The 12,825-nt window shown below is 39.8% G+C and overlaps 1 protein-coding gene, 1 long non-coding RNA gene and 1 pseudogene across 2 annotated transcripts in view; 1 reads left to right on the top strand and 2 right to left on the bottom strand.

The window, feature by feature from the left end:
- LOC106080863 (A disintegrin and metalloproteinase with thrombospondin motifs like) overlaps nucleotides 1–12,825 on the top strand; it is a 323,287-nt gene that overhangs the window by 231,897 nt on the left and 78,565 nt on the right. The gene's annotated exons all lie outside the window — the stretch shown is intronic.
- Nucleotides 1–12,825, bottom strand: part of LOC131997675 (uncharacterized) — a 123,912-nt gene that overhangs the window by 56,124 nt on the left and 54,963 nt on the right. The gene's annotated exons all lie outside the window — the stretch shown is intronic.
- Nucleotides 6,635–7,420, bottom strand: LOC106080861 (small ribosomal subunit protein uS5-like; annotated as a pseudogene).

Below are 12,825 nucleotides of genomic sequence, written 5' to 3'. Positions count from 1 at the left end.
CCAAACGGCCCCATAACCCCAAATCAAAGAAGAAGGTTACGAATCCTACAAATAATAAATAAGAATAAAAAAACGCTAAGAATAAAAAAAAAAAACACTTCCACTATTAGAATTATTAAAACCTATAATTAACAAAATTCTAACAAAGACTTAATTTTTTTCTCTTTTCAGGTAAAGTTGTAAAACTCTATACCGATATGATCGTATATCTTATATACACACGTAGGTAGTAAAATAGTATTAAATTTTTCAATTGCAAGGGTTGCAAAAAAATGTTTAAAACAACTCCTGTATTAGGAAGGTTATAAAAATCCCGTCCTCTGTGCGTAACACCTCGCAATATCGATCTGCGATGCTTGAAGTCTCATTTGAAGTCTCTCCGCCCGTTTGTCGTTCGATATCGCTATAGCGTTCGATCAAAAACCCAATCCGTTTCAAATTTAGCACAGCTGTGATGCAGACATATGCATGTATGGGGATCGCAAATGGACAAAATTGCTTAATATTGTTACGTTTTTACTGTAGACGTTTTATTTATGTGACGTGGCCAATCTCTTACTGCCTGGACTGTGTTGTCATATATACCCTCCGCACACACAATAGCCCAGATATTTTACTTCACGCTGGAAAAAGTTGCACTTTTTCGAATTAAGTCTCAAGCCCTCCTAATGTTGGTAACATTTGTGAGGTACTATGCCATGTAAAACTTCTCTCCAAAGAGGTGTCGCACTGCAGCACACCGTTCGGACTCGGCTATGAAACTTCAATCGGACTGCACTCATTGATATGTGAGAAGATTGCTCCTGTTCCTTAGTGGAATGTTCATGGGCAACATTTGCAGTTTTGCCTGAAGCTGATTGTTGCTGTATAACATCCTTCAAGTTCTTAAGATTTATATTTCCCATGACTATGATATCGTCCAGGTATATCAAGCACGACTTCCAGTGAAACTCATTCAATACACGCTCCACAAGTATCTCAAAGGTAGCTGGAGCGTTGCAGAGACCGAAGACCATTACATTAAATTGCCAGAGTCCACCATTAACGCCAAAGAGAACCCATTTGTCCCGGCTAGGGTTGTCAGCAGGTAGGGTGGGTTTAGAATTATGAGCGGCGATCAGACACCTATGCCATCTCTTATCAGTTAGGACCATTTTTCTTCCTGTGATTTTTAGCTTTTACCCCGGACAATACAAATCCAACCTATACTTACACATTAACATACTCTAACATACATAAGAGCTACCTTACTTTTTACTTTTATGTATTCTGGTCCGAAATCTGTCTCTGAAGGAAAAGAACTGCCCCAAGACTGAGCACGGCCGGGGGCCAGAAGATAGCCAATTCTTGAGGAGATAGATCCATGAGGAGGATTGTTACAGGGTGTCTAGTGTGTCATCAATTCTTGGGAGTGGATAGCTGTCCCTTTTGAGGACATCGTTAAGCTTTCTATAATCCACACAGAATCGAGAACTTCCGTCTTTCTTTTTAACCAGCACCACTGGGGAGCACCATGTACTTGATGATGGTTCTATGATACCACTTTTTCTCCATTTCACTTACCAGCTACTGAACTTCGTGCCTTTTTGCCAGGGGAATACTTCTTGGAGCCTGTTTTGTTGAACTTGCTTCTGTGGAAGCGCTTCTTCCACATAAAAACAGATCCCTCTTTTTGACATCTTGGGCCCAAAGAAGTCCCGGTTTTGCCCATGTTGGCTAAAATTTAACAATACCCCGGACAGGTCCTTGTCCGACTCATAGTGCCCTAAGGGGTTGAAATCTGTAGAACGACAGTCCAAAATTCACCTACCGTTCACTGCTCAACCATAAGCAAAGAGTGGCTTGTAAACAATATAACAAGCTGTTAATAAAAACAAGAAAACCTTGCTAAGTTCGGCCGGGCCGAATCTTGGGAACCCACCACAATGGATTCTGCTAAAAGTTTATACAAAAAATACTAAGTTGTAGGGTATAATTTTATTCTACATACAAAACTTCTGTCAAACCAGCAAAAATTAAAGCTTCTAGGAACCGAACAAGGATGATCGAGAGACCGGGAGCTATATCAGGTTATACACTGATTTTTGCCATATTTAGCACAGTTGTTGGAAGTCGTAACAAAACATCGCATGTAAAATGTCAGCCCAATCGGACAAAAATTGAGGCTTGTAACGGCTCAAGAAGTCAAACCAAACGTTCGGTTAATATGGGAGCTATATCAGGTTATAGACCGATTTGAACAGTACTTTGCACAGTTGTTGGAAGTCAAAAAAGACTTCTAACAACCGGGCTCAAGAAGTCAAATCGGGAGATCGGTTTATATGGGAGCTATATCAGGTTCTTGGACGATTTGGACCGTACTTGGCGCAGTTGTTGCCAGTCATAACAGAATGTCACATGAATTTCTGCTAAATCGGAAAAAAATTGCGGCTTCCAGGGGGTCAAAAAGTCAAATCGGGAGATCGGTTTATATGGAAGCTATATCTAAATCTAAACCGATATGGCTCATTTTCAATCCCCAACGACCTACATCAATAATAAGTATCTGTGCAAAATTTCAAGCGGCTAGCTTTACGCGTGCCACCGCTATCGTGATTTCGACAGACGGACGGACGTAGCTAGATCGACTCAGAACGTCCAGACGATCAAGATTATATGTACTTTATGGGGTCTTAGACGAATATTTCGAGGTGTTTCAAACGGAATGACTAGATTAGTATACCCCCATCCTATGGTGGTGAGTACGACAAATAACGTGTAGCTGTCATTTCTATTTTGACAGACAAATCAGTGTAAACTTGGTAGCACTACGTGTTAGTCAGCCTACTTAACATATCTGTATTTTTTTCTGATTTACCTAAACCATTTTTGATTACGCTGGATTTGTATTTGTAAAGAAAATCCTTTGGTATGACATGACATACAGTATTTTACCTTAAGCTTCCTTCAATTTTTGTTTTGTTTAACATATTGCGCGACACCAGTTTCATTGTATTATCGACAATAAATCTTTATATGACTAGATATTATGTTTTTTTAAAGAATTTCAGTAAAAGCTGTCTATCTCTATTAATTTATTTGACAAAATCACGCTAATGGCTCTGGTCGTGTCTGGTTTGGACATATAAAAAAATGACAATTTAACATATATCAACCAGACATATGTATGTTGGCGCATACATATGCAAGTTCCATAAATTAAAATATTATCATATTTAATAATTAAACGTACCACAGATCGATATAAATCAGATCAATTGCTTAAGATTTATTACAACACAAATGAGTACAAAGTGAATTTAATGGCATTCCATAGAAAAAATGTCTATTATTGACAGCTAAATGAGATAAGGACATAGAGGCAATTAAAAACAAGTGTTTGTTGTTAATAATTTCCAATAATAGAAACTTTTATAGGTATTGAAATAAAGAAACAAACAAGTCTTTACATAAAAGTTGACATTGAATAGAAGATAAGGCTGTAGTTGTCTAAGAAGTGTTATAGAAATCTTAAGGATATTCCGGATAATTTAATTGAAAAAAAAACATAAAATTAAGGACAAAAGTACGACAAAATCGACCTCTTGTTAACCTACAGAGAATCTGCTCTTACTTATGCTGGCAACATTTGTGAGGTATTCTGCCATGTTTAAACTTTTCTTCTAAGTACTGTCGCTAAGCGATAAGCCGTTCGAACTCGGCATAAAAAAGAAAGTCCTTCATCATTGAGCTTAAACTTTAATCGGACTGCACTCATTGATATGAGGGAAATATTCCTTGTTCCTTAATGAAACGTTCATGGGAAATTTTACATTTGTACAGAAAAGCTGCCACAAGTTTTATCATTTCAAATGAGATCCTTTTTTCAACCTAACCTAACCTACCACAATTCAGAATTTATTCACTTTTTGCTTTTTCTCTGAGTCGGTCAAAAAACGAGTTGCAAGCTGCACGAATGTAATCTTTCTTCAACGCATTCATACTGAGCCAGTAATGTGCTTAGGAGTCTATTGTACGCTCCACACGCTAAAAAGTAACCTCGAAATAGAAAATTTAAGTAAGGAATTCCATGCTACCCACAAATTCCTTAATTATTTTTTATACGACACCCTAAGTTGGTTCATGCCCTAGCCGGGCAATGGCATAGGAGATGCCCCAACGTCCCATCATCTTCGCCACATTGCCTACACTTGCTATCACTTGCCGCACCAATTTCACATAAGTGATCTCGTAGTCCTGTGTGTCCCGTTATGATACCGAAAGCTAAACTGACATCCTTCTTACTTCCTTTCAGTAATAGCTTCGTCTTATCACGATCCGAATCTCCCTATAGGTTTTTTGTCGACCTACCCTCGCTCTTAACTCGAACTATGTCGACCCGAAAGGCTTCGGGTTAACCAAGTTTGTTGACGGCAGTCCTTTGGCCTTTACTGACAAATCGTCTGCTTTTTCATTCCCCCTTACTCCACTATGGCCCGGCAACCAAACGATGCGGATCGTGCCATCCTCAGAGAAGGCGTTTATCTCCATCTTACACTCCAAAACTGTTCGTGACCTTACCATTTGTGACTTTCCATCAATAATGTTCTCACCTAATCACACTCGACAGGCTCGCGTTAACACCACACGACCTCACGCATTCTGTAATCGCCCGGATCTCCGCTTACAGGACCGTATTATGGTCAGATAGTAGAAGACAAATCTCAGTCCCCGAATTCTCAATGTATATCCCCAGGCCCACTCTCTGCTTTAGTTTTGATTCATCTGCATAGAATGATATTTCATATGGCAAACACCTGAATTCCGTCAATCCAAGACAGTGCCGTTGGCAGCAGTCCCTTTAACAGTGAGTCGGTACTCACTTTGTTAAAATCCCCCTCGATGTCAATGCATACCGTCATTGTGTACGTTTTGGCATCGAAGGATTATTCTATTTTATGTACAGTCTCCACCGACCTTCCCTTGACATAGGCACGCTGTTTGTATTTGAGCAGTTCGCTGGATGTCCTTCTTTATCATGGTATCCACAATACGTTCCATGGTTTTTAGTAGAAAGGCATAACCTGACTTGCCGGGCTTGCGTTTATATACCACCCTTGCCTCCTGGCACGCTTTGGGAGAATATGCTAGTCCTAAGCAAACTGTCAAATATGTTTGGCCAGATGGGGCTCCAGATAGTGGGCCTCCTTCGGCACTAACGCCGGAATTATTCCATCAGGTCTGGGTGACTTAATTGGTTGAAAGCTCCTCAAGGCTTCCTTTACCATAAATCTTATGATGCGATATCGGGGCTGCGGAAAATTTGATGAAAGCTGTGCGGAAGATGGTGGCACGTTTGCTCTCAATACAACAGACAGCAAAATCCAAATTTACCCATGAACATTCCATTAAGGAACAGGGCCAAACTTCTCACATACCAGTGAGTGCTGTCCGATTCAAGTTTAAGGTCAATGATAAGGGACCTCTTTTTATAGCCGAGGCCGAACGGCGTACCTGAGTGCGACACCTCTTTGTGGAGAAGTTTTAACATGGCCATACCAGATGGTACAGTACCTCACAAACGTCGCCAGCATTAGGAGGGGATAAACATATCTGAACATTTTTTATGATGTTCTCGCCAGGATTCGAATCCAGGCTTTCAGCGTCATGGGCGGACATGGTAACCTCCGCGCTACGGTGGCCTCCAAGAGCCGTTTACAAAACCACCATTGCAATGGCAAATATCCATGAAAGTTCGAATTGCCTCAGCACGCACCTTATTCGCAAGATTTAACTCCCTCGGAGTATTTTTTGTTGCGAATAATTGTTATTTTTTGGAGGTAGACAGTTCTTTTTACAAACAGGCTACCGAAGCTAATGAACATCGCTGGGAAAAATATATCGAGCTAAAAGGAGATTATAATTTTTGATAGTCTCCTCTTCTTTGATGTTTTCAAAGATTCATCAGAAGTCGTTACTTACAATCTTCAGTCTTTCAGCATGTTTACCGTTCAAACAGTGACCTGTCATGACAGACACAATAATTGTGGCGTATGTTCTAGCCTGCGACAGTAAAGCGGTAGACATTTAGTCTGAATTGGGCCACACAATTTTGGGGCGTTCGAAACCTCCACTATGTGACCAAAATTCTTTCGTTGCTCTTCGCATGTGATCTTTAAGACATTGCTTACCAGAAGCTAGAGGTAAACCACAGATTCCAGTTCCCCTGAAATGTGTAAGATAGTTCCTAGTCTCGCAAGCACGTCTGTTCTACAATTCCCTGCGATATCTCTGTCACCCGACACCCAGAACAGTTGGATTTTGAACTGTTTAGCCATCTCGTTGAGAGATCTGCGACATTATAGGGCGGGTTTTGAATTCAAAAATATGTTCTCCAGGGATTAAGTGGCTGCCTGGCTGTCTGAGAGCTGTCAGTCGTCGCTATGACATTTAATCTTAGCCATTCCAACAATTTTCTTTAATTGCAAGGATCTTCGCATGATACACTCTGCAGGGGTCACATAACCTTCTCGATATGACCAGTCCTAGTTCTTCAAAGCAGCGATTAGCATGTTCGCCTAGACGCTGAAAGCCTGGGTTCGAAATTTTTTCAATGATGTTCTCATATAATCAATGCAATTCAGAGAAAAAATATTTAAGCATCAATGTAGTGACGGGCACCAGTCTTATCGGTCAAGAAAGTGGCAAATTGCTTGTAAGGAGTAGCACCCAAAGGCATATCCCTCCACAAATCGGGAGTCAAGTAAGCATAAGTCTGGGCATTGGCAGCATAAGTGGCCTTTGCAAATTTACCCAAGGTACCGGTAGAACCACGAGCAGAAGTATAACAATTGTGAATACCAGCCATAGTCAAAAGCTTCTTGGGTGCGGGGGCAGATACAATGCCAGTACCACGGGATGCAGGAACCAAATATACAGAGACAGAACCACATTTGCGGGTAACCATTCATGGTACGATATGGGGTTTACCGATCCTGTTACCGCGGTAGCCATGGCGTACAGGAATAACTGACAATTTAGCCAAGATGATGGCGCCACGAATGGCGGTAGCAACTTCCTTGCTGCACTTAGTGACCAAACCAATCTGACCGTTGTTGTCACCAATGACAAAGAAAGCCTTGAAACGGGTACGTTGACCAGCACGAGTTTGTTTCTGGACTGGCATGATCTTCAAGACCTCATCGCGCAAAGCAGAGCCCAAAATGAAATCAATGATTTCGAACTCTTTGATGGGCAAAAAGTACAAGTAGATTTTTTCCAAAGATTTGAATTTGCTATCACGTACCAAATGACCCAATTTACTGACTGGAACCCATTTCTTGGAATCTTCCTTGCCACCACGGCCACGGCCACGACCACGACCAATACGAGAACCAAATCCTCCACGGAAACCACCACGGGCTGAAGCTTCGTCCGCCATTTTGCAATTAGACGCAAGTTACAACGGTGAAGGCAAAAAAGCGAATCCTGGTGCGAACTTCAAAAAAAATTATCAGCGGTGGTTTTCCACTTCTAATGTTTTGTGACATTTGTGAGGCACTATACCATTTGGTAAGCCAGCCATATAAAAACTTCTACCCAAAGAGGTGTCGCATGTCGGCAAGCCGTTCGAACTCGGCTATAAAAAGGAGGTCCCTTATCATTTAGCTTAAACTTGAATCGGGTAGCACTCATTGATATGTGAGAAGTTTGCCCCGTCCCCAGTGCGGCTGTGATGCACAAACTAGCCATGATAGGTCTAACAACTGCAGTATACACCCAGCATATGACACGCGGCTTAAACCCCAACTTTTCGAAATGGGCCTCTTGCAGGTGTGAAGGACAAGAGTTGCCTTTCTTGGCTTTTCCAAAATGTTTGATTTACAGTTCAATTCCCTGTCCAGCAAAACACTCAGGTATTTTGCGCTTTCAGCAAATGGAATATTCTCTTCCCCCAGGAGCCACCGTGGGTGGGTTGTTCTGCTAAACAGAACAACTTCCGACTTAGACAGACACTTCGTGTCAGCATTCGATGAAATTAAAAAAACAACATGTAAGAAGTCTAAACAGAACATTATGCGGCTTCCAAGGGGCTAAAGAAGTCAATTCGGAAGATCGGTTTATATGGGAGCTATATCAGGTTATGGACCGACTCGGACCGTACTTAGCACGGTTGTTGGGAGTCATAACAAAACACTATATGCAAAATTTCAGCCAAATCGGATAAAAATTGCGGCTTCCAGGGGCTCAAGAAGTCAATTCGGGAGATCAGTTTATATGGGAGTTATATCAGGTTATAGACCGATTTGGTTCGTACTTGGCACAGTTGTTGGAAGTCATAACAGAACACTATGTGTGAAATTTCAGAAAAATCGAACAAACATTGCGACTTCCAGGGGCTCAAGAAGTCAATTCGGGAGATCGGTTTATATGGGAGCTATATCAGGTTATAGACCGATTTGATCCGTACTTGGCACAGTTGTTGGAAGTCATAAAAGAACACCATGTGTAAAATTTCAGCCGATTCGGACAAAAATTTCGGCTCAAGAAATAAAATCGGAAGATCTTTTTATATGGGAGCTATATCCAAATCTGAACCGATATGGTCCATTTGCAATCCCCAAAGACCTACGTCAATATAAAGTGTCTGTGCGAAATATCAAGCGGCTAGCTTTACGCGTTCGACCGTTATCGTGATTTCGACAGACGGACGGACGGACGGACATGGCTAGTTCGACTCAGAACATCGAGACGATCAAGAATATATATACTTGATGGGGTCTTAGACGAATATTTCGAGGTGTTACCAACGGAACGACTAGATTAGTATACCCCCATCCTATGGTGGTGGGTATAAAAATCAGGACTAACCTTGGTTTACACAAGAACACGGTTCCATATGTCCCGCATACTTACAAATTGTCCAAGTGTTTAACATCTTTCTCTAAATGGTTCGTTTTTAAATCTTTATGAGACTGCTTTAAATAGTCAGATTTTTAAATATTCCTATCGAATCTAAAAACAAAATTGTTACAAAAAAATTTGGACTCCAAACTTTTTACTTCATTTCAGAAGTTTGTATGTGTAGGTGTTAATTTGTCACAAAAAAAAATAAAAGTGTTAACTTCGCCAACATTTTGTAGCAAAAACAAAAAAAAAATGAAATGAAATGAAATGAAATTCGAACAGTAACATATAACACTTGCCATTTAAGACTCAACTGCTAAATATTTACTCAACTAATTTGTATGAACCAAGCAACAAAAAAAAAACCAAAGCAGTTGAATGAACTTTTTTCTTTGCATATCTGTCTTTTTTTGGAAAACTAAAAACCATTTAACAATGGCAGCAAGGCAATCAATTTGCAAAGCACCACAGCCATTTGCTAGGCTGCTAATCTTCAAATAAATCTTGAATTTATTACCTCTCTCTCTCTCTCAGTATAGTTGCCGATATGAAAGACACTTTCGATTTCCTGTCAATGTTGGCGATTAATGCCGAATTTGTACGTGTGGCGGATTTTAATTTTTTTCTTAATGGCGTTAAGTTTTTTTTAAATAAGCCGCAAATATCTTAAAAAGCTATAATGTGGATATGTTTTTTGCTTTAATGGTTTTACATTAACATGTGTGTGGTTTTCTTCTCATAGGAGGTTCTTATCTTTACGCCTGTCAAATGCTGGTTCTTTGGTCTTCTTCCAAAAAAACCGCCATATGTCTATATTCTCCACATGTCTATGTTTTGATTTGTCGCTAATACTTGCATTTTCAATGTTCTCTTATCTTGATTAATTCCTATTTTCAAGTTTAGTTTTAGATTCTTCTTCACCGTTTTGTCTATGTTGCCTTTCAAAAGTTTATTTGTAAATTGAAAACGAAGTAACGGCCACAAAACAAGAAATCAATCTGCCTTTGCGAAAAAAAAAGATACTTGTTACAAGAGAAACAAGTGACATTTAGAAATATAAAATCCAAGAACTGGTAGTGGCCATTATTAGCCATCATAAACATTGCTGCAATCACATGCCTGCGGCAGCGGCGTGAAGATTTAGTGGCATCTTCGTGGAATATTTAAATGTATTAATGGCCATACTGGCCACATTTGGTTATTGACTTGAAAAGTCATTATTGTCGAACAAAAAAGCATTGAAGATGTTGCTAAAAGCAAATAACACAAAACAATTTGCCACAATTGGTAAAGAAATATGAAATAGCAAACAATTTGCAGTTTTTGTGATTTGTAAAACAAAAGACTTAAGACACAAACTTGTATAAGTATTGTATTTACATTAACTTAGTATATGAAACTAAATTATAAAGCATCAACTCTTCTCAACTATTGGCTCTCCAATGAAAATCCCTTTTTTCATAGCAATGGAAATATGAAATAGCAAACAATTTGCAGTTCTTGTGATTTGCAAAACAAAAGACTTAAGACACAAACTTGCAAAGGTATTACATTAACTTAGTATATGAAACTAAATTTTAAAGGGTAAATTGAAAACCGCATGAAATGTCTAGAGGAGTAAGCATCACCTCTTCCCAACTATTGGTTGTCCAATGAAAATCCCTTTTTCATAGCAATGGAAATATGAAATAGCAAACAATTTGCAGTTTTTCTTTTTTTTGATTTGCAAAACAAAAGACTTAAGACACAAACTTGTAAAGGTATTGTGTTTACATTAACTGAATATATAAAACTAAATGTTAAAGGGTGAAATTAAAACCGCATGAAATGGCTCGAGGAGTAAGCATTAACCCTTCTCAACTATTGGTTCTCCAATGAAAATCCCCTTTTTTGTAGGAATGGAAGGTACTCAGAAAATTAAGGAGTATAAGTCAACTTAGGTGGTACTATACGTCTTTTCTCAAATATAGCTTAAAACGTTCTTCTAAACCTCAACCTTTGCTATGGCGGTGTCATAACATAGCTTTTTATGCGCTTCTGGTAATGTGGTTTGCGAAAATTTGTAAACTGTCCCTCTAAAGGCAGATGATGCAAATAACCTTTGAGAATAGCGCTTAGAAAGCCGCCAAGTCAATAACCCCAGTGAATAGAATTTTAATGGAAAACAACTAAAAGCGTGCTAAGTTCGGTCGGGCCGAATCTTATATACCCTCCACCATGGATCGCATTTGTCGAGTTCTTTTCCCGGCATCTCTTCTTAGGCAAAACTGGATATAAGAAAAGATTTGCTCCACTATTAGAGCGTTACCAAGATATGGTCCAGTTTGGACCACAATTAAATTATATGTTGGAGACCTGTGTAAAATGTCAGCCAATTCAATAAGAATTGCGCTCTTTGGGGGCTCAAGAAGTAAAATAGATAGATCGATTTATATGGGAGCTGTATCGGGCAATAGACCGATTCAGACCATAATAAACACGTATGTTGATGATCATGGGAGAATCCGTCGAACAAATCGGATAATAATCGTCAGGCAAATCGGATAATATTTGCGACCTCTAGAGGCTCAAGAAGTCAAGACCCAAGATCGGTTTATATGGCAGCTATATCAGGTTATGGACCGATTTGACCCATACTCGGCACAGTTGTTGGATATCATAACAGAACACGTCGTGCAAAATTTCATTCAAATCGGATAAAAATTGCGCACTGTAGAAGCTCAAGAAGTCAAGACCCAAGATCGGTTTATATGGCAGCTATATCAGGTTATGGACCGATTTGACCCATACTCGGCACAGTTGTTGGATATCATAACAGAACACGTCGTGCAAAATTTCATTCCAATCGGATAAAAATTGCTAGCTTTACTCCTTCGGAAGTTAGCGTGCTTTCGACAGACAGACAGACGGACATACGGACGGACAAGGCTAGATCGACATAAAATTTCGCGACGATCAAGAATATATATACTTAATGGGGTCTTAGACGAATATTTCGAGTTGTTACAAACAGAATGACGAAATTAGTATACCCCCCATCCTATGGTGGAGGGTATAAAAATGAAGGATTTTATGGATATTTTAATTTTTCTATTGCGTAGGTGTAGATTGGAAGGAGCAATAAGCCATACATTTTTTTAATATCGGAAGCGACAGACCTAACCAACACAAAACCTTCCAAAATCAAAAGCGGATCGATCGAGACAATATGGGACTCAAATGAAAGGTATTCAGGAGTAGAGTAGGAATATGACATTAAAAATTGAGTTCAAGAACCTAAGTGAGCCCAAAAGTACCACCCCAAATCAAAAGTGGAACGGACGGGTTTTAGAAATTGGGTCCAGGTACCTAAGGGGCCGCCCAAGTCCAAACCGCCCCAACGGTATCGCCCAAAATCGGAATAATATGAAACTCATATGAAAGGTATTCGGGAGAAGACTACATATCCGATGTTGAAAATTGGGTTAAAATACCTAGGTTCACGCCCCGAGTTTAAAACTACACAAAGTAGACATATTGGACAATCATGTCCATATGTGACTCAATGAGGACCCGCCCCCTTTACCCTTATTTTCAAAAACGATAGATCTCAGAGCTGGGTGGTTCGATTCAAGCGAAGTTTAGTTTGCATTCATATCGTAGCCTGAAAACAAAAATTTGGTATCAAAATTTTTGGATAAAGTGCCTGGAGGGATCACCCCGCCTCCAAAACCCGCAAATGGGATATTTAGACGAACCATGTCAAAGTGGGACTCAAATGAAAGGTTTTAGGGAGTAGATCACGAAACCGTTATTCGATTTCGAGACCAAGTGTTTGGGGGCAGCGCCACCCCCAAAACCGGACATATTTACCGACAATGGCAATATGGGGTTCAAATAAAAGCTATTGGCGAGCAGAACACGAACCTTATATTAACTTTAAGGGCCAAATGTCTGGCA

This window comes from Stomoxys calcitrans, chromosome 5 (assembly GCF_963082655.1).
Source record: "Stomoxys calcitrans chromosome 5, idStoCalc2.1, whole genome shotgun sequence".
NCBI classification, from domain to species: Eukaryota; Metazoa; Arthropoda; class Insecta; order Diptera; family Muscidae; genus Stomoxys; species Stomoxys calcitrans.
The sequence above is the reverse complement of the archived record's forward strand: the minus strand, read 5'-3'. Positions and strand labels throughout refer to the sequence as shown.